The sequence below is a fragment of the Pleurodeles waltl genome, chromosome 7 (assembly GCF_031143425.1).
Source record: "Pleurodeles waltl isolate 20211129_DDA chromosome 7, aPleWal1.hap1.20221129, whole genome shotgun sequence".
Classification (NCBI taxonomy): domain Eukaryota; kingdom Metazoa; phylum Chordata; class Amphibia; order Caudata; family Salamandridae; genus Pleurodeles; species Pleurodeles waltl.
In genome coordinates, this window is record NC_090446.1 from 864,550,468 (window position 1) to 864,571,524 (window position 21,057).

Sequence of the window (21,057 nt, forward strand, 5' to 3'; positions counted from 1 at the left end):
CAAGAGTGTCACAGCCAAACACAAGCACCACACTTTATCCCACAGGCACTCACACAAACGCCATTCAGTTGCAGACACGACAACATCCACTGTCACCACTGTCTCCCCCTCCTCCTCCTTCACCTCCCACCCAGTTACGTCTACATTCACACCTGCATGCACTACATCAATATCCACTACCAGCATCATCACCACACCATGCAGAACACACACCTCACTGGCACACACCTCCACAACATCCATGCATGCATCCCCTGTGTCCTCTCCCACCATGTCTGTCCCCACCCCTCCTAAAGGACACAAACGCAAGCACTCAGAACCCAACAGCCATCCACCTCACAATAGCATACAGCCCAAATCCAGCAGGCAAACACCTCCATCAACCACTCCCTCATCCTCCACTCCCATTACTCCTCCCTCTTCCCACCCCAATGTCCCTAAAAAGCTTTTCCTTTCCACGATTGACCTCTTCCCTACCCCTTCCCCCTCACCCCCCATCCTGCACGTATGGGCAGCAAGGACCCAGCCCAGCACCTCAGCCAAACAGTCCACGGGCCCAGTGGTAGCACCACCTACTCGTGTTGGTAGGGATTCCAGGCCAACAATACTGAAGGGGAAGGAGCCTGCACCAGCTGGAAAGAAGGGGAAGGAGCCTGCACCAGCTGGAAAGAAGGGGAAGGAACCTGCACCAGCTGGAAAGAAGGGGAAGGAACCTGCACCAGCTGGTATGAAGGGGAAGGAGCCTGCACCACCTGATATGAAAGGGAAGGAGCCTGCACCAGCTGGAAGGAAGGGGAAGCAACCTGCACCAGGTGGAAAGAAGGGGAAGTAGCCTGCACCAGCAGGAAAGAAGGGGAAGGAGCCTGCACCAGCAGGAAAGAAGGGGAAGGAGCCTGCACCAGCAGGAAGAGGGGGGAAGAGCCCATCCACCCTTGCCAGGAAGGGTAAGGGATCCCCAACCCATGACCAGAAGGAGAGGAGGCAATCTACGCCAGCAGAAGCTGCCAGCCAAACACCGCCACCACCACCACCAGCTGTCACAGGCCCCCACTGCCAGCCGTGGTTGTGCAGCCATCAGAGAGTGCAGGGGCTGAGCAGGAGCCTCCCCCAACCACCACCAAAGTGCAGCCATCAGAGGGTGCAGGGGCTGAGCAGGAGCCTCCGACAGCCACCACCACAGTGCAGCCATCAGAGGGTGCAGGGGCTGAGCAGGAGCCTCCCACAACCACCACCACAGTGCAGCCATAACCGCTGGTGGACGCCATATAGTCCAGCCTCCAAGGGCTGCTGTGCGGCCTGCCCCTACCATAACCAGTGGGGTATTCACCCACTCGGAGACTGTGGCCTTGCACTCCCAAGGACAAAGTGCAATGGGCATGTTGCCCCCTCCAGAACCAGTGAGGAAGACATCCACTCGAGAGACTGTGGCCTTGCACTCCCCAGGACAAAGAGCAATGGGCATGTTGCCCCTCCAGAACCAGTGGGGTAGACACCCACTCGAGAGACTGTGGCCTTGCACTCCCCAGGACAAAGTGTAATGGGCATGTTGTCCCCTCCAGAACCAGTGGGGTAGACACCCACTCAATAGACTGTGGCCTTGCACTCCCCAGGACAAAGAGCAATGGGCATGTTGCCCTGCAGAACCAGTGGGCTTGTTCCCGCATCCAGCTGAGGTGCCCCCCTCTTCCTCACCCATCCCCCTGAGGTGCCTGCCTATTTGACAACGGATGCCCCTGCAGTGTTCTATCCGGATTGGTGCAGGATTCGAGTGGGGCCTTGGACTGTGCTCTGTGGCCATGTGGGCCCTTTGAACTATGAACTGGGAAGTGTCCCTTTTTTAGACAACATATCTGTTTCATGGCCAAATCGGATTGCTGATTTTATTGTTGGACTGATTACAATCACTTTTGTCAATTCCTGTTGTCCTTGCAATTATTCTGCTGATTTTCATGGTCATATTGTTTTTGTAATGCATATGGTTGTGTGTATTGCATGTGTATGTCGGGTGTGTGTGGTGCATGTGTGTGTCACTCTCGTTTTCCTCCCGCCTTCCCTTGTGTGCTAGGCAGCTGTACTCACCATCGTCATCTTCGCCGGCGTTGGTGTTCCAGGTGGAGCATAACATAGAAGATCATCGGGAAAACTTGCAGTTCGGGTTCCATTGCGGCGTGGTTCTTCCCTGTGTCTCCAATGGTGAGCCCTTTGACTTTTGTGCTCTGTTTCCGCCAGGCTTTTGATGGCGTTGGTACTGCCCCGGAAAAGGTAGCAGATTTGTGTGTCAAAATATGGTGGGCGGTACTTTGTCTTCCGCCTGGCTGTAGGTGGCTACCTCTGTGGTGACTGTTGTTTCCGCCCTGGCGGTCGGTGTGGTACATTGGCTATCTATGGGAGATATCACTGCCATGGTCATAATTTGGCGGTATTACCGCCACTTTATCACCCACCGCCAGGGTCGTAATGAGGGCCTAAGTGGTATCCACAAACTCCACAATCTTAGATCGGTAAATAAAAAAAAAGAAAATGGTGCTCACATCATGCATGTGAGCGCATGCATGGTAAAGCATGTGTGCATGTCATCATGCATTTGTACGTTTTCAGAATCATGCTGCTAGTAGCAGCAGCAGTGTCATGGCGTCTTTTTCTTTGTATTATGACATGGTAAGAAGGTAATTAAATTAGTTTTGAAAGTGAGACCTATTGCTGATACTTGTTAAAATTTGTTTTGTAACTAGAATTTTACATTTTCAGGGAATTTATTTTCTCTGCCATAAACACTAACAAGGTAAAAAGGTAATTCAATTATTTTCAAAAGTGAGACCTATTGCTGATACTTGTTAAAATTTGTTTCGGAACTAGAATTTCACTTTTTTCAGGGAATTTCTGTTTTATCAAACTTATACTAACATCTTATGAGTAAAGGAAACTGTAAGTTGCCCTTAATAGATTTTTCTTCAGTTAACTTATATATATTACAGAGGCATAGTCGCACCTCTACAGTTAAGGTTGACACCAAACTCCCAAGAAAATCAGGGTTCTGTATCCTTAATTACCATGACACTCCTTTACCAATCTGCACTTCGAGAAAATGCCTAGAATGACATGTTACTGTGTACCAAATTTGGTGCAGAGTGGTCATATTCTTCAAAAGATATAAGGGCAGTCCTAAAATTATTTTTAAACCAAAGAGAATTGTAGGAAAGAGCTGAGTATCTATATCAAACATAATTATACAATCTACATATGCTTCTGAGATCAAAAGAGTCTTGCATTGAGGAAGCCTGAGTTGTAATCTTTATCATTGGGCACAGTTCCACCATATGTGAGACATATTATGAACAGCCAACATGAGACAAATGTGGAGTGACATGGGCGTCAATGGTCAAGAGTCAAGAGTCGTCCAAGTCGTTGGGAGGGTCTAGGATAAAATGTGGGTAAAGAGAATTAATGGCAAAAAAGGCAAGTCAAGCGGTGAGTCTCCGACTGCACGGTGTCATGGCACGATCTGTGAGAGCAGGGACTCAGTGCAATCAGAAGTGACGGAGTCACTCAGCGGTCTCGGAGTAGTCTGTAGTGGCAGGCTGGAGTCTTCGTAGGTTAAAAAGCTGTGGTGACTTCCTGTTGGTTAGCTGGACAGAATGGTGCATAGAATGCGCACCTGCACACTTGTGGCAACAAGAGGGCTGGCTTCTCCTAACAAGAGATCAACCAGCACACTCCTCGGGTACACACCTAACAGGGAGCCACTGGCTGTGTAACTGCATGCCATGTCTGTCTCTGCCACTTTGTCCTTCTCTGGGTCGTGTGAACACTATCCTCAGAGTCAACACCCTTAGGTGCAATATGAGAGGTCACCTAGCTGTACACTACCACATCCCCCATCCCAGGGGTGGCAACGTAGTGCCAAAGATAACATTATTCAGTAATAGAAGGCAGTTACCTACCATATTCTGTGTCTCAGGTCCCCCCACCAACCCATCCCTGCAATCTAGGGAGTCCACCACTTGTTCTCTGATTTCCTCAGGGCCAATCTCCAGGTCACAGGGGGAATCAAAGGCACTCACAACTCCAACTCCTTTCCCCTCAGGGGCCGCTTCCTCTCCTCTCTGGGTCTCCCACTACCATGAAATTCCCTGGGCAACTCCTACTCACAAGAGCTATCAGGTGGGAGCCTAGGAACAAGGTACTTTTACCAACAATCCACTCCCTAGTCAAATGTCTAAGGCCTCCTGGTGAAACACCCAAAGGGTCTCCGACCCCATTGAGCCAACAAGCTTTGTGGGGTGTAACCACGGGTGAGGATTTTTGCTACAAAAAATACTACTCATTGTAATTTACCCCAAATTCACACAGACCTTTACATGTCTTTGTATTTTTCAGAGTCTCTAAACCATCATCCTCACAACTAGTAGGGTCCCAATCTTACAAATCGTGATGACAAATTTCACAGTCCCTACATCTGTGTAGAGGAGCTTTCTCTGTCCATATTGCTCAGGTTCAAATGCAACAATAGCTTTGGATCCCTCTAATGGATGTAGGGCCTTTAGTTCCTTCCCCTACCTCTCTCTCGATAACAGATAAGAGTTCCATAGCAATAACTTTTCACCAAAAAAGTGTGTAGCAAACAATGGCATATGGTGTGGTAAAGTTCCCACCATCCACTTTGTAGTTCGCCCATTCAATGTCTCTAAACCACCTTCGTGTCCGAGCCTACTGCACTGCTATTTCTCTTTTATGCATAAGCAATGCCTAATAAGGCTTGTTAGACCTGACATCCTTAGGGTGGTCACCCCTAACTTTTTGCCTGCCTCCCTCTACTTTTTGGATACTGTTTTTGCTGTTTTTAGACTCTCAGCACTTTACCACTGCTATCCAGTGCTAAAGCGCATATGCTCTCTCCCTTTAAACATGGTAACATTGGATCATACCCAATTGGACTATTTAATTTACTTATAAGTCCCTAGTAGAGTGCACTATATGTGCCCAGGGCCTGTAGATTAAATGCTACTAGTGGGCCCGCAGCACTGACTGTGCCACCCACATAAGTAGCTCCTTAACCTTGTCTCAGGACTGCCATTGCAAGGCCTGGGTGTGCAGTTCCACTGCCAATTCGACTTGACATTTAAAAGTACTTGCCAAAACAAAAACTCCCCTTTTTCCACATATACGACACCCCTAAGGTATGCCACAGGTAACCCGTAGGGTAGGGTGCTGTGTAGACAAAAGGCAGGACATGTACCTGTGTAGTTTACTTGTCCTGGTAGTGTACAACTCTTAAATTCGTTTTTACACTGCTGTGAGGCCTGCTCCATTCATAGGCTAACATTGGGGCTGCCCTCATACATTGTTTGAGTGGTAGCTGCTGATCTGAAAGGAATAGGAAGGTCATATTTAGTATGCCAGAATGGTGATATAAAATCCTGCTGACTGGTGAAGTTGGATTTAATATTACTATTTTAGAAATGCCACTTTTAGAAAGTGAGCATTTCTCTGCACTTAAATCTTTCTGTGCCTTACAATCCACGTCTGGCTAGGTTTAGATGACAGCTCCCTTGTGCATTCACTCAGACACACCCCAAGCACAGGATACTCAGCCTCACTTGCATACATCTGCATTTTGAATGGGTCTTCCTAGGCTGGGAGGGTGGAGGGCCTGACACTTACATGTCAAAGGACTGTAGCCTGGCCTCACACAAAGGCCTGCCACACCCCCTACTGGGACCCTGGCAGTAAGGACTGAACTGAAAGGGGACCTGGTGCACTTCTAAGCCACTCTTTGAAGTCTCCTCCACGTCAAAGGCACATTTGGGTTTTTAAACAGGGCCTCTGTCCCTACTAACTCAGACACTTCCTGGAGAAGAAACTTGAACTAGAACCTACATCCTGCCAAAAACTGCTTGGCTGCCCAAAGCACTCACCTGTCTGCTTTCTGTGAAGGACTGCTGCCTTGCTGTTGCCCTGCTGCCTTGATGCTCTCTGGCTGAGGTGAAGAAGTGCTGTCCAAGGGCTTAGATAGAGCTTGCCTCCTGTTCCCTGACGTCTCAGGACCAAAAAGGCTTCATCTCTACAAGAAGGACTCCTTGTGCGGTGAAATTCGACGCATAGCCTGCCAGAAATGATGCACAGCCTGCACCGCGGTGAAAATGTCACCGAATGCCAAACCGGAACAACGCAGCCCCACTTTGCAATGAGAAGATTGATTCAGCGCCAGCGCAACAACCGGACATTCGACGCACTGCCCACTGGATTGATGCCCAGCCGAGACGGAACGACGCAGCCCGACTTCCAGAGAGGAATCGACGCAGCGCTTGCCACGCGGTAGAAAATTCAACACAACACCCACCAAATTGACGCAGCTCCTGTGACTTCATCCTGCCAGTGCAGGAAATCCACGCATCATCCCCGGGGCGTCCGAAAACCCCGCAACCCGAAGAGGATCCACGACCGAGCGCCAGAAATTGACGTACAGCCGTCCCTGCGTGAAAGCTAAACAACGCATCGCTGTGTGCGGCCCGAGAAATCGACGCACGCCCCCTTTGTTTCCACGCATCTCCTCCTCTGTGGTTCTTTGTGGAGATTTTGCACGCAAACCAGGTACTTTGTACTTGAAAGAGACTTTCTTTGCTTTTAAAAGACTTAAGACACTTTATATAACTGTTCAGTGATATCTCAACATTTACTTACTGCATTTTAATCGTTTTGACCTGCATTTATCCAGATAAATATTACATATTTTTCTAAACACTGTGTGGTGTATTTTTGTGGTGCTATATGGTGTTATTGTGTGATTTATTGCACAAATACTTTACACATTGCCTTCTAAGTTAAGCCTAACTGTTCAGTGGCAAGCTACCAGAGGGTGGGCACAGGATAATTTGGATTGTGTGTGACTTACCTGGACTAGAGTGAGGATCCTTGCTTGGACAGGGGGTAACCTGACTGCCAACCAAAGACCCCATTTCTAACATTGGTGATCAGCAATGAGGATAGGACTTGTATTTGTGCAGTGACATACAGTAGCTAAGTATTTCACTACCTACCCACAGTTGAAGGTCAACTTGATATTCTATCTCTTTTTGCAATTTCTTTTTTCCTGACAATTTTCTAACTAAAATCCTCACTCAACATGTCTCAGGCTAGGTCTCAAGCTGGAGATTTTGACCTAGCCCTGTTGTAGACATACACTGTCAAACAGCTGAAAGGGTTCTGCATGGATATGGGAGTACCCACCCAAGGTGCCTCCAGAAAGGAGGAATTTCAAATGGCGCTGAGGGCCTGGGCAGAAGCCCATTCAGAGGAAGATGCTGAGCAGGAGGGTCCAGAGGATGGCCCCCCAGAGGATTTCTTGCCATCAGTGGATGAGGTTACCACTGCAATTGTGCCCCCTGCCAAACCAGGGAGCAGTGTCTCTGATCAATGCCTGACTGCAGAGGGAAGGAGAGAGAGTTTCAATTGCAAATGGCAAGGTTGAAAATTGAGGCTCAACAGGAGGAGAGGTGGGCAGAGAAACAAGTCAAACAAGCTGAAGCTGAAAGAGCACCCAAGCAGACTGAAGATGAGAGAGCTGAAGCTGCAGCTGAGAGAGCCTTGGCTGCGAAAAAAACTTTTGTTGGCTCATGAACTGAATCTCAAGGAGATGGAGATCAAGGCGAAACAGTCTTGAGTCCAGCAGTGATGGTGGCAGCATTCATGCAGGACCTCTTGGGGAGAAAAGGTTTGCATACCCAAGAATGTGGTGCCAAGTTTTGTGGTGGGAGAAGACATTGACAAGTGGTTGGCTGCCTATGAAGTTGCACTAAGGGCCCATGGGACCTCTGAGAAGCAATGGGAGGTGGCCTTTGGTTTTATGTACCAGCAGTAGGGCGGGACACACTTCTTACACTAGCTCCACGTGATCAGAATGTCTATGCACCCATGAAAGCTGATTTACTGGCCAAGTTTGGGCTGACCCCTGAGAAATACCATCAGAGGTTTAGGGACAGCACCAAACTTTCCACACAAATTTGGGTAGATTGTTTTGATTTCTCCAATAAGGCACTGAATGGATGGGTGCAGGGCAGCAAAGTAGATGATTACAAAGGGTTTTATGATTTAATTCTGAGAGAGCATATGCTCAGTATTTCTTTTACAGAGTTGCGCCAGCACTTGGTAGATAGTAAGCTGATCGATCCCAGGAAGCTTGCTGAGGAGGTGGACCTCTGGGATAGCACCAGAGTGTCCAAGAAGGCATGTGGGGGAAACACCCACAAAGGTGGTCAGGGTTCCCAACAGAAGAAAGAGGGGGGAGATGAACTTAAATATAAGAAACTTTCAAAAGACCCCCAAAACAATTCCCAAGGGGGGGTGACAACCATTCCTCTTCTAGATTTGGTAAGAAACCAGGGTTCTTTGACAGAAAATTAGGGAAGTTCATCCCCAAATGCTTAGAGTGCTACCAGCATGGACACTCTAAGGGCGACTCCCAGTGTTGCAAGAGAGCACAGTCCACCTTTGGACAGACACCTGGGTTGGCTAGTGTAGCGCTCGGGGGCAGGAGATAGTCCCAGTTAGCTTTGGGGGGCAGACAGAGGTGTCCCTAGTATCCCTGGGAGATAGAGAGATGGTGCCTAAAGCCCACATGCCTGTAAATACTTCAAAGTATAGGCAGTGGGTCACCATTGATGGGCAAAGAGTGGAGGCTCTGCGTGACACAGGAGTCAGTATGACTACTGTCAAGTCAGCTGGTGTTAGCAGAGCAGCTACTCCCTAATACATTCCACCAGGTCATAGTCACTGACAATCGTGAGAGTCACCTATCGGTGGCTCTGGTTCCCTTTGAGTGGAGGGGGGTGCCTGGTACTCTGAAAGTATCTGTGAGTCCTGCGATGCCTGCAGATTGTCTGTTAGGCAATGATCTTGAGCATACTGCCTGGAAGGAGGTAGAGCTCAGATCCCACCTGGAGATGTTAGGTTTGCCTGAGTGGGTATGCATGACCACAAGGTCCATGGCTGCCCTGGAAGGGAGTCAAGGGCGTCTGGAGCCTGGAACAATGGCCCAGACAGCTGCAAAGAGGAAGGGCAAGAGGTGCGAGAAACCTGCCTCAGATGTTTCCACGGTGGTGGACGGGGCCCCTGAGGAGGAGGAGGCCCCTGAGCCAACTGGAGAAGACATAGCTGACCTGGGCAACCTGCCTGAACTTGCTGGCTGGCAAGTAGAGGGTGGGCCAACCAGGGCAGAATTCTGAAAAGCGCAGAAGGAATTCCCCACCCTTGAGGGTCTGAGGGGACAGGCCACAGCCCAAGCAGCTGGTTACGCCTCTGGCGATCACCACATCTATTGGGAGAATGATCTCCTTTACAGTGAGCCTAAGGTTCCGGTCATTGGGGCAGCGTGTGTGCTGGTGGTCCCCCAGTGTTATCGGGCCTTCCTACTGGGTTTGGCTCACGACATCCCCCTGGCAGGACATTTGGGCCAATACAACACCTTTGCCAGGCTTTTCACCCACTTCCATTGGTCTAGAATGCGGGTAGCCTCAGATAATTTCTGCAGGGCCTGCCCCACCTGCCAGGCTAGTGGGTAGACAGGGAAAAGGCTTAAAGCCTCCCTGATCCCACTCTCTGTCATTGGCACCCCCTTTGAAAGGGTGGGCATCAACGTCATTGGTCCCTTGGACCCCAAAACTGCCTTGGGCAACAGGTTTATCCTGGTTTTGGTGGACCATGCCACCTGCTATCCAGAGGCAATCCCTCTGAGAACAGTGACTGCACCGGTGGTGACCAGAGCCCTGATGGGAATATTTACCCGTGTGGGATTCCCTAAGGAAGTTGTGTCTGACAGAGGCACAAACTTCATGTCTGCATACATGAAGTCCATGTGGGATGAGTGTGGGGTGACCTACCGGTTTCCCACCCCTTATCATCCTCAATCCAATGGGCTTGTTGAGAGATTCAACAAGACCCTTAAGGGCATGATCACTGGCCTACCTGAGGCCATGAGGCGTAAGTGGGACGTCCTCTTGCCATGCCTGCTGTTTACTTATAGAGAGGTGCCCCAGAAAGGGGTGGAGTTCAGCCTCTTTGAGCTTTTCTATGGTCACCCTGTCAGGGGACCGCTAAGCATAGTCAAAGAGGGCTGGGAGAAAGCTTCTAAAACACCTCCCCAGGATGTGGTCAGCTACATGCTGGCCCTCCGCAACCAAACCCAAAGCTTTTGGAAGCAGGCCAAGAGTAACCTTGAGGCCAGTCAAGAGGTGATGAAGGAGTGGTACGACCAGAAGGTCACTCTGGTTGAGTTCTCACCTGGAGACAAGGTTTGGATATTGGAGCCAGTAGAGCCTAGGGCTCTCCAGGACCGCTGGTCTGGCCCATTTGAGATCAAGGAGCAGAAGGGAGAGACCACTTACCTAGTGGGCCACAAGACTCCTAGACACCCCCTAAGAGTTCTCCATTATAACAGACTCAAACCTCAGTTTGAGAGGTCTGAGGTCCATATGCTCCTTGTGACAGATGAGGGCGTGGAAGAGGAGAGTGAACCTCTCCCCAACCTCCTCTCTGCCATAGAAGGTGATGGGTCAATGGAGGGTGTCAATCTCTCTGATTCCCTGACTCTAGATCAGAGAGGAGACTACTAAGAGTTGTTGGAGCAGTTCTCTTCCCTGTTTTCCCTTACTCCTGGACTCACCCATCTGTGTGTCCATGACATTGACACAGGAGACAGTCCCCCTGTAAGGAACAAAATTTACAGGTTGCCAGATAAGGTGAAGGCCAGCATTAAGGAGGAGGTCTCCAAGATGTTGGCTCTAGGGGTTATTGAGAAATCCAGCAGTCCCTGGGCCAGCCCTGTGGTGCTGGTACCTAAGGCTGCTGCACCCGGTGCAAAGCCAGAACTCCGGTTCTGTGTGGACTACCGGGGTCTCAACTCAGTCACACAGACTAACACTCATCCCATCCCCCAAGCTGATGAGCTCATTGACAGGCTACGCGCTGCCAAGTTCTTGAGTACTTTTGATCTCACATTAGGGTACTGGCAGATCGCCTTGAATGAGGGGGGCTAAAGAGAGATCTGCATTTTCCACACCTGATGGCCATTACCAATTATGGGTGATGCCCTTTGGGTTAAAAAATGTCCCGCTACCTTCCAATGGTTGGTTAACTGGGACCTAGCTGGCAAGGATGCGTACTGCGCAGCCCACCTAGATGACATAGCTGTCTATAGTTCCAGCTGGGAGGAACACCTTCTCCACCTCAAGGAGGTGCTTCAGGCTCTGCAACAGGCAGGCCTGACCATCAAAGCTAGTAAGTGCCAGATTGGGCAGGGTTCCGTGGTGTCAAGGTGCAGCCACTCCAGGCCAAGATTGAAACAATCAAGGCCTGGCAACCACCTAGAACACAGACCGAAGTGAGAGTGTGTCACCCTTGAAGGAACTTACCTCCAAAAAGCAACCTAGTTTGGTGAATTGAACAGAGGCTTGTCAGAAAGCCTTTTACTCCCTGAAGGAAGCCAAGTGCACGGCCCCCGTGCTCAAGGCCCCTGACTACTCCCAGGAATTCATTGTGCAGACAGGCGCTTCAGAGCATGGCATAGGGGCTGTTCTAGCACAGTTAAATGAGGAGGGGCCAGACCAACCAGTAGTCTTTATTAGCAGAAGACTATTACCACGGAAACAGAGGTGGAGTGCTACTGAGAGAGAAGCATTTGCTGTGGTCTGGGCACTGAAGAAACTGAGACCATACCTGTTTGGGACTCACTTCAGGGTTCAGACAGATCACAGCACTCGCAGATGGCTCATGCAAAAGAGGGGTGAAAATCCTAAACTCTTGAGGTGGTCCATTTCCCTACAGGAGATGGACTTTACGGTGTGGTATCGCCCGGGGATTGACCACGCCAAAGCTTATGGTCTCTCCAGATACTTCTGCCTTAGCGATGAGAGCTCCAAGGAGGTTGGGTAGCTCTTCCTACTTTCAGCTGGGGGGGACACATGTTAGACCTGACAGCCTTAGGGTGGTCACCCCTAACTTTTTGCCTGCCTCCCTCCACTTTTTGGATACTGTTTTTGCTGGTTTTTAGACTCTGCACACTTTAACACTGCTATCGAGTGCTAAAGTGCATATGCTCTCTCCCTTTAAACATGGTAACATTGGATCTTACCCAATTGGACTATTTCATTTACTTATAGTAGAGTGTACTATTTGTGCCCAGGGCCTATAGATTAAATGCTACTAGTGGGTCTGCAGCACTGATTGTGCCACCCACTTAAGTAGCTCCTTAACCTTGTCTCAGGCCTGCCGTTGCAAGCCCTGTGTGTGCAGTTTCACTGCCAATTCAACTTCGCATTTAAAAGTACTTGCCAAGCCTAAAACTCCCCTTTTTCTACATATAAGACACCCCTAAGGTATGCCCTAGGTAACCCGTAGGGAGGGTGCTGTGTAGGCAAAAGGCAGGACATGTACCTGTGTAGTTTACCTGTCCTGGTAGTGTACAACTCCTAAATTTGTTTTTACACTGCTGTGAGGCCTGCTCCATTCATAGGCTAACATTGGGGCTGCCCTCATGCATTGTGTGAGTGGTAGCTGTTGATCTGAATGGAATAGGAAGGTCATATTTAGTATGGCCAGAATGGTGATACAAAATCCTGCTGACTGGTGAAGTTGGATTTAATATTACTATTTTAGAAATGCCACTTTTAGAAAAAGTGAGCATTTCTCTGCACTTAAATATTTCTGTGCCTTCCAATCCACGTCTGGCTGGGTTTAGTTGACAGCTCCCTTGTGCATTCACTCAGACACACCCCAAACACAGGATACTAAGCCGCACAGGCATACATCTGCATTTTGAATGGGTCTTGCTGGGCTGGGAGGGTGGAGGGCCTGACACTTACATGTCAAAGGACTGTAGCCTGGCCTCACACAAAGGACTGCCACACCCCCTACTGGGACCCTGGCAGACAGGATTGAACTGAAAGGGGACCTGGTGCACTTCTAAGCCACTCTTTGAAGTCTCCCCCACTTCAAAGGCACATTTGGGTATTTAAACAGGGCCTCTGCCCCTACCAACTTAGACACTTCCTGGAGAAGAAACTTGAACTAGAACCTGCATCCTGCCAAGAAGAACTGCCTGGCTGCCCAAAGGACTCACCTGTCTGCTTTCTGTGAAGGACTGCTGCCTTGCTGTTGCCCTGATGCCTTGCTTTTCTCTGGCTGAGGTGAAGAAGTGCTCTCCAAGGGCTTGGATAGAGCTTGCCTCCTGTTCCCTGAAGTCTCAGGACTAAAAAGACTTCATCTGTACATGAAGGACTCCTTGTGCGGCGAAATTCGACGCACAGCCTGCCAGAAACAACGCACAGTCTGCACCGCGGTGAAAAAAAGCCGAACCGGAATGACACAGCCCGACTTTGCAATGAGAAGATCGATGCAGCGACGGCGTAGCAACCGGAAATTCGACACACGGCCCACTGGATCGATGCATAGCTGAGCCGGAATGATGCAGCCTGACTTCCAGAGAGGAATCGACGCAGCGCCTGTCGTGCTGTAGAAAATTCGACGCAACACCCACCAAATTGACGCAACTCCTGTGGCTTCGTCTTGCCAGCACAGGAAATCCACGCATCGTCCCCGGGGCATCTGAAAACACCCCACCTGAAGAGGATCCACGACCAAGCACCAGAAATCGACGCACAGCCATCCCTCCGTGAAAACGAAATGACGCATCACTGTGTGCGGCCCGAGAAATCGACGCACACCTCCTTTGTTTCCACGCATCTCCTCCTCTGCGGTTCTTTCCGGAGATTTTGCACGTAAACCTGGTACTTTGTGCTTGAAAGAAACTTTGTTTGCTTTTAAAATACTTAAGACACTTTATATTGCTTTTCAGGAATATCTCAACATTTAATTACTGCATTTTAATTGTTTTGATCTGCATTTATCCAGATAAATATTATATATTTTTCTAAACACTGTGTGGTGTATTTTTGTGGTGTTATATGGTGTTATTGTATGATTTATTACACAAATACTTTACATATTGCCTTCTAAGTTAAGCCTGACTGCTCAGTGCCCAGCTACCAGAGGGTGGGCACAGGATAATTTGGATTGTGTGTGACTTACCCTGACTAGAGTGAGGGTCCTTGCTTGGACAGGGGGTAACCTGACTGCCAATCAAAGACCCCATTTCTAACAAGGCTGGACTTAAATGCTATTCGTGCATCCTGTAACTGGAATCCAGTCATCCAACACCATAGGCAATAATGTGACGGACTTTTCATGGGAGGGCTGACAATCAGGGCCTATTGGGCTCCAACTGTATCAGTTTACCACTGGCGTTCAGAGGTCACCATACTACAGCCATCCCAAAGTGAAAACCACTTTGAACACTTAAGCCCTTCAGCACTCGACTCTCAAGCCGGTAACAGCAGAGAAGTCTCCCAACAGGGATGTGAGATGGGTTTGAATCCCAGCAGCCAGTAATACACAAAATACCACTCAATAAATCACTATTCAGGCAGTACTTCTACTTTTCAAAGGAAAACGTACCTTAATGCACACAAAGCTAAAAGCAATGCATAACATCCCAGATATATACACACATGTATATAATATATAAGAAACATATATCACATATCAATATGAAGGCCTACTACGTTTGACAGTACATATAACATCATAAACCACAGTCTTGCTCACTTGGCCACCTCAATATTTATAATTTATTGGCACAAGTATTGCCATATGTTTCATACACTGCATTGAACAGTTTTCTAGAATGAGCATTTCAGCATCAACAATTATTTCTAGAGCTGAACCCAAATGGGTTAAAAACTACAAACTCAATTGGACTCCCTAATTCCACGATTTCACAAGAAATCGGCCTAGAGGTATTTATCTTTACCCAAAACTAAAGAGAGAATATACAAGATTTCATAAGAGTGTAAAGAAGAGTGATATTGTATTATATTGTCATTGACATATCACTTTTCCAAACTTTGAGACCCAAAGTGCAGATGTGACAGAACCGTTGGTTTGTTTTATTTTCTTAATTCTCTTAACCCATTCGTAACAGCAGGCAATATTTAAACAGAAAAAGAACAAAAACATTATATATCAGGTTTTCGTAATTATTCTAATGAATGGAGCATGTCTACAAAGACTATCCATTTTCTTGATCCCAAGTAATTATTACCTTATGCAAACTCTATTGTGGGTACTGTAGACCCTGTTGCACTGCGATGGCTTTTTCCTTCAAAGTGGCCGTTTTGGAGGTGATTGGATTCACTCTGGGTGCTTGAAACTGAAAGAATCCCTACATTTACACTTCCAAAGGGTAGCACCGATCATCTCTGTACACTTTCCTAGCCCCATATTCTATATGGTGCAAATTGCATATTCAAAGACAATTCCTGAGATGGCAGGGATTGGCTTGTCTATCCTCACACATTTCTTCTACACATTCAGTAAGCTCAACTACACACTTGTTTATCACACAGTTTCAGTTGTTTCAGCCATATCCACACACCAAAGCACTTCTGACATAGGCCAGGCTGCACCGATTCCATTCTGTCAATCAAATAAAATGGAATGCTTATGCAACCTATCCCTCATTCGTTTTCTCCACAAATTCACGCAGAGGCATAGCACCATAACTTAGTAAAAGCATACCTCTGGCCCTGTTGCATGACATAGGAAAATCCCCTTTGAGGCTCCATGGAAGGCACACACTGTTCTAACTATGGCACGCCACTGAGTAGCTTCCTACCCACCCCTGGTGCCTTGATAGGAGTATGAAGCACTGTATAAAGCCAACTACAATACAAAACAACATCCACAAAACCTACAGCATCACTAGGCCATAATAACGGCAATACAGAGGTAGGCAAATCTCTATTCCCTAACCCATCCATCCCTACTATAAATTTATAGTCCTTACCTAGACCCTGAGTCAAAGTTGTGTTTTAATTCTCAATTCCTGTGTAAATGGATCTTTGCGCACACATTGGACTTCTGTGTTGTGCATAAAATACCACACTTCTCCTAATAAATTGCACGAGAAAAACCCTGACGTCATCTATCAGGAAAACAGAGAAAGAGGGAGAGGGAGAAAAAGAGAGAGAGTGAGAGAGAGAGAGAGAGAGAGAGAGAGAGAGAGAGAGAGAGAGGGAGAGTATATATATATATAGACAGAGAGAGAGAGAGAGAGAGAGAGAGAGAAAGGGCCCACGTAGTCTGTCCATTTTCCTGCAGTCACTAGCTCTGCCCTTGCTGTTGAACTATGATTACATCATCGAGATAAAGACCGTGCAAGACTGCAGTGCCCAGCATTCATTCTGTCTCATGCAGCCTAATAACAAGCCTTCACCCTTTTGGCATTCCTATAACAGCTCTCTCAATGATTAAGAAGAAATTTCCTTCTTGCTTACCTCCCTAAAGTTGGGCTTCTCAGATGATGTATGTATGTCTAAAATGATCACAGCTGCTTTTACCTTCATCCTTAACATCTGTTTTCATCTGTCACTGTTCCTAGTGAATGGAAGAAAAGAGTTGTCAAACATTTTTTAAAGTCAAACTTGGGCGCAAGTGCAGGCGCCAACTATAGGCTCATCTTTCTTTTGCCAGTAATCATTAAAATTTGTGAAAAGTTCTAGCTCGCCAGCTTTCCAAACACCTCGAAGAGCACTTCTTACCAGATGCTACATAGAAAAGTTTAAAACCTGGTTTAGGTACTGAGACTAACCTGGCGGCTGTATTGAATGACATCAGACAAGAATACAATGCTGACTTTTTTATCTGCCTCATCCTACTGTTGCAGTTGTGTCGCCCTGTTGCTTGCAAACGGGATCTTAAAGAAAACCCTTTTTATTCAGTGCCACTCGAAGCTTGTATTGTTAATGCTAACATCATTTGACAATGCTTGCTGCATTAGCCTTCTTGAGTCAGCCATTTACACGCTTCAAAGCATTCAGAATATGGCAGTGTGGCTTGTCATAAAGTTCCTTCTCTTTTGTTTCTGTGGAATGTACTCTGTCTTGGCCTGCACAAAATAGAGGTCAATTCTATGATTAGGAAGGCACTTAAAATTAATTTATTTTATTGATTATTTTTGTATCTTTTCTGATTTTGTTAGTCAATATGACACCAAGGTGTCTCTGGGAGTTTGATGCACTTTTTAAGTAACAACTCATCTCATATCTTGCTTATATAGGTTTCTATATATGCCTTCAGACACTGAATACAGGGCTGGTGGCAACTGAAGAACAAATTGAGCAGAAACAATGGATTATAGCTTTGTCCCTTGGTGCTGGAGCATTGTAACATGAGGAATAACTTACGTGTTTGACTCCAGATGTATGGGTAGAATGAGACTCAGCCATGTTAAGCGTGGGGGCATGGCCAAGATTGCAAACGCGAAGGACACGCTTTGCTGAGCTCCGGATCTGCCCACCTGGAATCCTGTATACATCGACCGGATCCCTGCTGTCTGTGTCCCCGGTCATGCTGGGGGAATCCCCTGACAATGCACGGTGAATTGCTATAGCTATAGGTGCAACTGCTGCCTGAAAGCTGTGGGGTGGGCGGGGTGCGCAGGGAGCTGGATTGGCACTGAGGCTGCACCAGCCGCGGTGGGACCTCAGGCCTACGGATTGGCAGAGGTTGCTGCACGAGTACGGAGAGGGGTGCCGCCGCACTCCCTGGTCTACCGAGAAGGCAGGGGTCCACGAGGACCGCTAACTGCAGCAATAAGAAGGTCAGAGAGGATAAACCCCTATATAGTCAATACTGTCCCCACATAGTCTATTTCTTGCCCTTTATGGGTATATGTCATTACAAATGTCATTTTAAGGAAGTTAAAAAGTCTTCGACGTCTTGAACTAATTGAAAAATACACATTTGGCCATTACTCAGAACTTTCAACTTAGCTACTTTAACGATCCCGGCTTGTGTCCCAAGTTTTTTGAAGTCGTCAATCAGTCCCACAAATTCACGTCATCGTTTGGCTGCTGAGGCCGACATATCTGAAAACACACGGAAACTGAATAGATCTCCTGACCTGAAGATCTTCTTTTTGATTGCCTGTGAGAGGATTTGCTCTTTAATCCTGGAATCCCCAAAATTAACTAAAATAGTACGAGGATATTTTGAATTAGTGGAGCGCACAAAAGGTAACCTATGTGCTCGCATTATGAAGAGATCCAGATTTGACTTGGCGGTCTCCGGGAGAATAGTATTACATATGAGGTCAGAGACCACCCTAGTGACTGATGATGTTGCCTCCAAATCCTACGGAACCCCTGTAAATCTAAGATTCGAACGTCGTGATCTATTTTCCAAATGCTCTAGTTTCATCTGTAACTCCTCTAGTTCTGTCTGAATATGGTAAAGTGAACTCAGATTGGTGTCCCAAATCCTCCAGGTCGGATACCCGCTGCTCAACCAAAGATAGCCTTGCGGATAGATGGGTCAAATTGGTGTTTAACTGACTAAGCTGATCCTTGGTCTCCTTGTGAGCTTCCTCCTGAGATAGCTTGATTGCCCGCAGCTCTTCTAGAATTTGTCGCAACTAGTCTTCCATTGAGTTTGTACAAAGTGGGTTAAATGTAATCGCGCTGCTGGAGCTAGAAGTGGCAAGATTTGGATCCTTGGCTGCCTCTTTCTTTAAAGATGTAGAGTCGAATAGCACACCATAATTATCTATCATAGCCCTGTCAGAAATAGCAGCTGTAGAGGTGGGCAACATGCCCCTTTCGTCTCCTGGAGGAGTCGAGACTTCCCCGGGCCCCTTATCGTTGTCCCTTGTAGTTAACCTGGGGTGAACATGATTGCTGGTGGCTGCAGATAGAGGATATATGTTTTTTTCTTTATTCTGAAGGCTATCCTCCAGGACTATGTGAGAAATGTTATCAGAATTAATAAAGCTACCAGGGGAGATGCTGCTACCTGTTATGTGGGGATATGTTGCCCTTTCCATTTCTGACGGGGGAGGGGGACAAGCTTTTCCCAAATTAGTCCGCTGAAGTTCAGTAGAAATTTATTGGAGGGGGGAAGTATATTGAAAGATGCCCTGTTCTGTGATACCATCTCTCTGTATCTCTCCTGATGATGTATGACCAGAGCCTGGGGTTAGTCTATTTTAAGCTGACGACGAAGTCTTTAACTTGGACCCCTTCATATTTTTTCCAATCATTCTTGTCCTCCATGTTCTATCATGGGTCATACGCTTCATTATGTGGACAGACTGTTATCTCGTTGTGGTAAGACAAAAGAAAAATGCTTAAACACCGTCCGCCCCTTTTTTCCCCCTTTTCCCCTTCTTGTGTGCTGCTTCGTGCTTTTCCTTCTTTTTTTCCTCCTCTCTCCTCTCCCCTTTATTCTTCCTGCTTTCTTTTAGCTTCTTTTTTGCTTAATTCCTTTTGCTTCCTCCGCTGTTATTCTTCCCCCTTTCTCCCTTGCCTTACTTTGCTTGGTTAGAGGCGGAAGAGGGATACTCTGCAATGCTTAGCATCCACAGCACATTTGTGCCTTCTACTGTCAATCTTGACTGCTTTATACTTTTCTTTTCCTTTCTCCTTCTCTCCTCCTTCCCTTCTTACCCCCTCCCTTCTTGGCTGGCTTTACACTGAAAAGCCGTCGCTGCCTTCGTTTCTGCAGCCTCGTCTCTATCTAATTTAACCTAATCGTAAATATGGAGACTCGGTGTCACAAGTCTTTTTTTTTTTTTTTAAAGCAATATGCACCTCTCCAAGCGCAGTGCAGGGGAGCAAGTAATCCATGGCTTTCCTCTCCCTTCAACTTTTGTTCAGCCGTCACGGTGCCTGGTTCCCAGCTCCCCGTTGCGACCAAGGCTGTAAGCAAGGAAAGTTGAAGGGAAGCGCGCCTCTCTCCTAAGACGAGGAGAGACGTGCACCAAAACGCCGTCTCACCTTGCTGACTCCACAACGATGCCGTCGGCGCTCCAACCTCGCAGCCGCTCCTCAGCACATGGGCACCCTATGAAACCGCGGTATCCTGTCCTTCACTTGCTCGTCGTTTTCATCCTCTCCGCCAGCCAAAAGAAAAGGGGAAATGCCGCAGCTGACTTCAATCTAGGGACCACGGAGATCGCTCAGCCACTCCGCTACCGCCACAGCCGCCATAATGCGAGTTCCTCCAGGCTCCTAGCAATGGAACATGACGGGAGCTCCCCACAGAGCTTTTTTTTCGCCCTTTTTTTCTCTTTTCTTCTTGTTTCTTTTCTGTTTCTTTCTGTCTTTTTGTTTCGCAATCGTTACCGCTCGCAGTAATGCGTACCCTTTGGGGTCAGGCTCCCGGACTGCTAAGTCAGTGCACTCAATTCAGGGTTGTGGGGGGGGATGCGATAGTTGGGGCACTGGGGGGGCAATAGGGCGGGTGGGAGAGGCCAAGATGGGGAAGGACCTCGCCAAGTATAAGGGAGAGATTAACTATTTATTTGAAGAGAAGACACAAGGCAAATACTTAGTTAAAATCAAAGTATCAGGACAACGGGGCAAGGCAACAAAGATCAGCATCTTGCAAGAGGATGGGAATTAAATTAAGAATAGCCTCCTGTAATCTCAATGGGGCTAATAACAACGCAAAATTCTGCGCTGTGGTAAGCTGGTTAGAATCTGCACAGGTGCAGGTACTTCTCTTACAGGAAACACATTTAAAGATTAATGCTAGGCCGCCTAGAATTCCGTCATATGTAGCCAATTCTTTTTATGCTTCGGCGGGTGCTGCAGTACGGGAGGTGGCAATTCTGTTTTCTAGGAAATTTGTAGGGAGAATTAATAGTGTTGTTCGAGATCCGCAGGCAAGATGGATAATAGTCTCAGTGACTATGGCAGGCAAAGAGGTTCACTTTGTAAGTTATTATGGTAAGATAGAGGACAACATAAATCCAATTAAGTCCTTATATACGTATCTTTCTCCTCTTCAAGGGTATTTTGTAATTGGCGGAGACTTCAATGCTATACCAGATACTATGTGGGATTCATCATGTAAGAACAAAGTACAAAACAAAACAAAAACTTTGCAATTTCTTGCTAAAATGACGTAAGAGCTAGCTCTAGTAGATGTGTGGCATGCGGACATCTC

General features: G+C 47.5%; 1 long non-coding RNA gene across 1 annotated transcript in view; it reads right to left on the reverse strand.

The window, feature by feature from the left end:
• Window positions 1-20,065, reverse strand: part of LOC138247330 (uncharacterized) — a 56,526-nt gene extending 36,461 nt beyond the window's left edge. The window contains exons 1-2 of the long non-coding RNA XR_011194446.1: window positions 19,884-20,065; window positions 16,386-16,485 (exon numbers count right to left, since the gene is read on the reverse strand). This is a non-coding gene — a long non-coding RNA (uncharacterized lncRNA). The remainder of the gene's footprint in view (window positions 1-16,385; window positions 16,486-19,883) is intronic.
• Window positions 20,066-21,057: the final 992 nt, after the last annotated feature.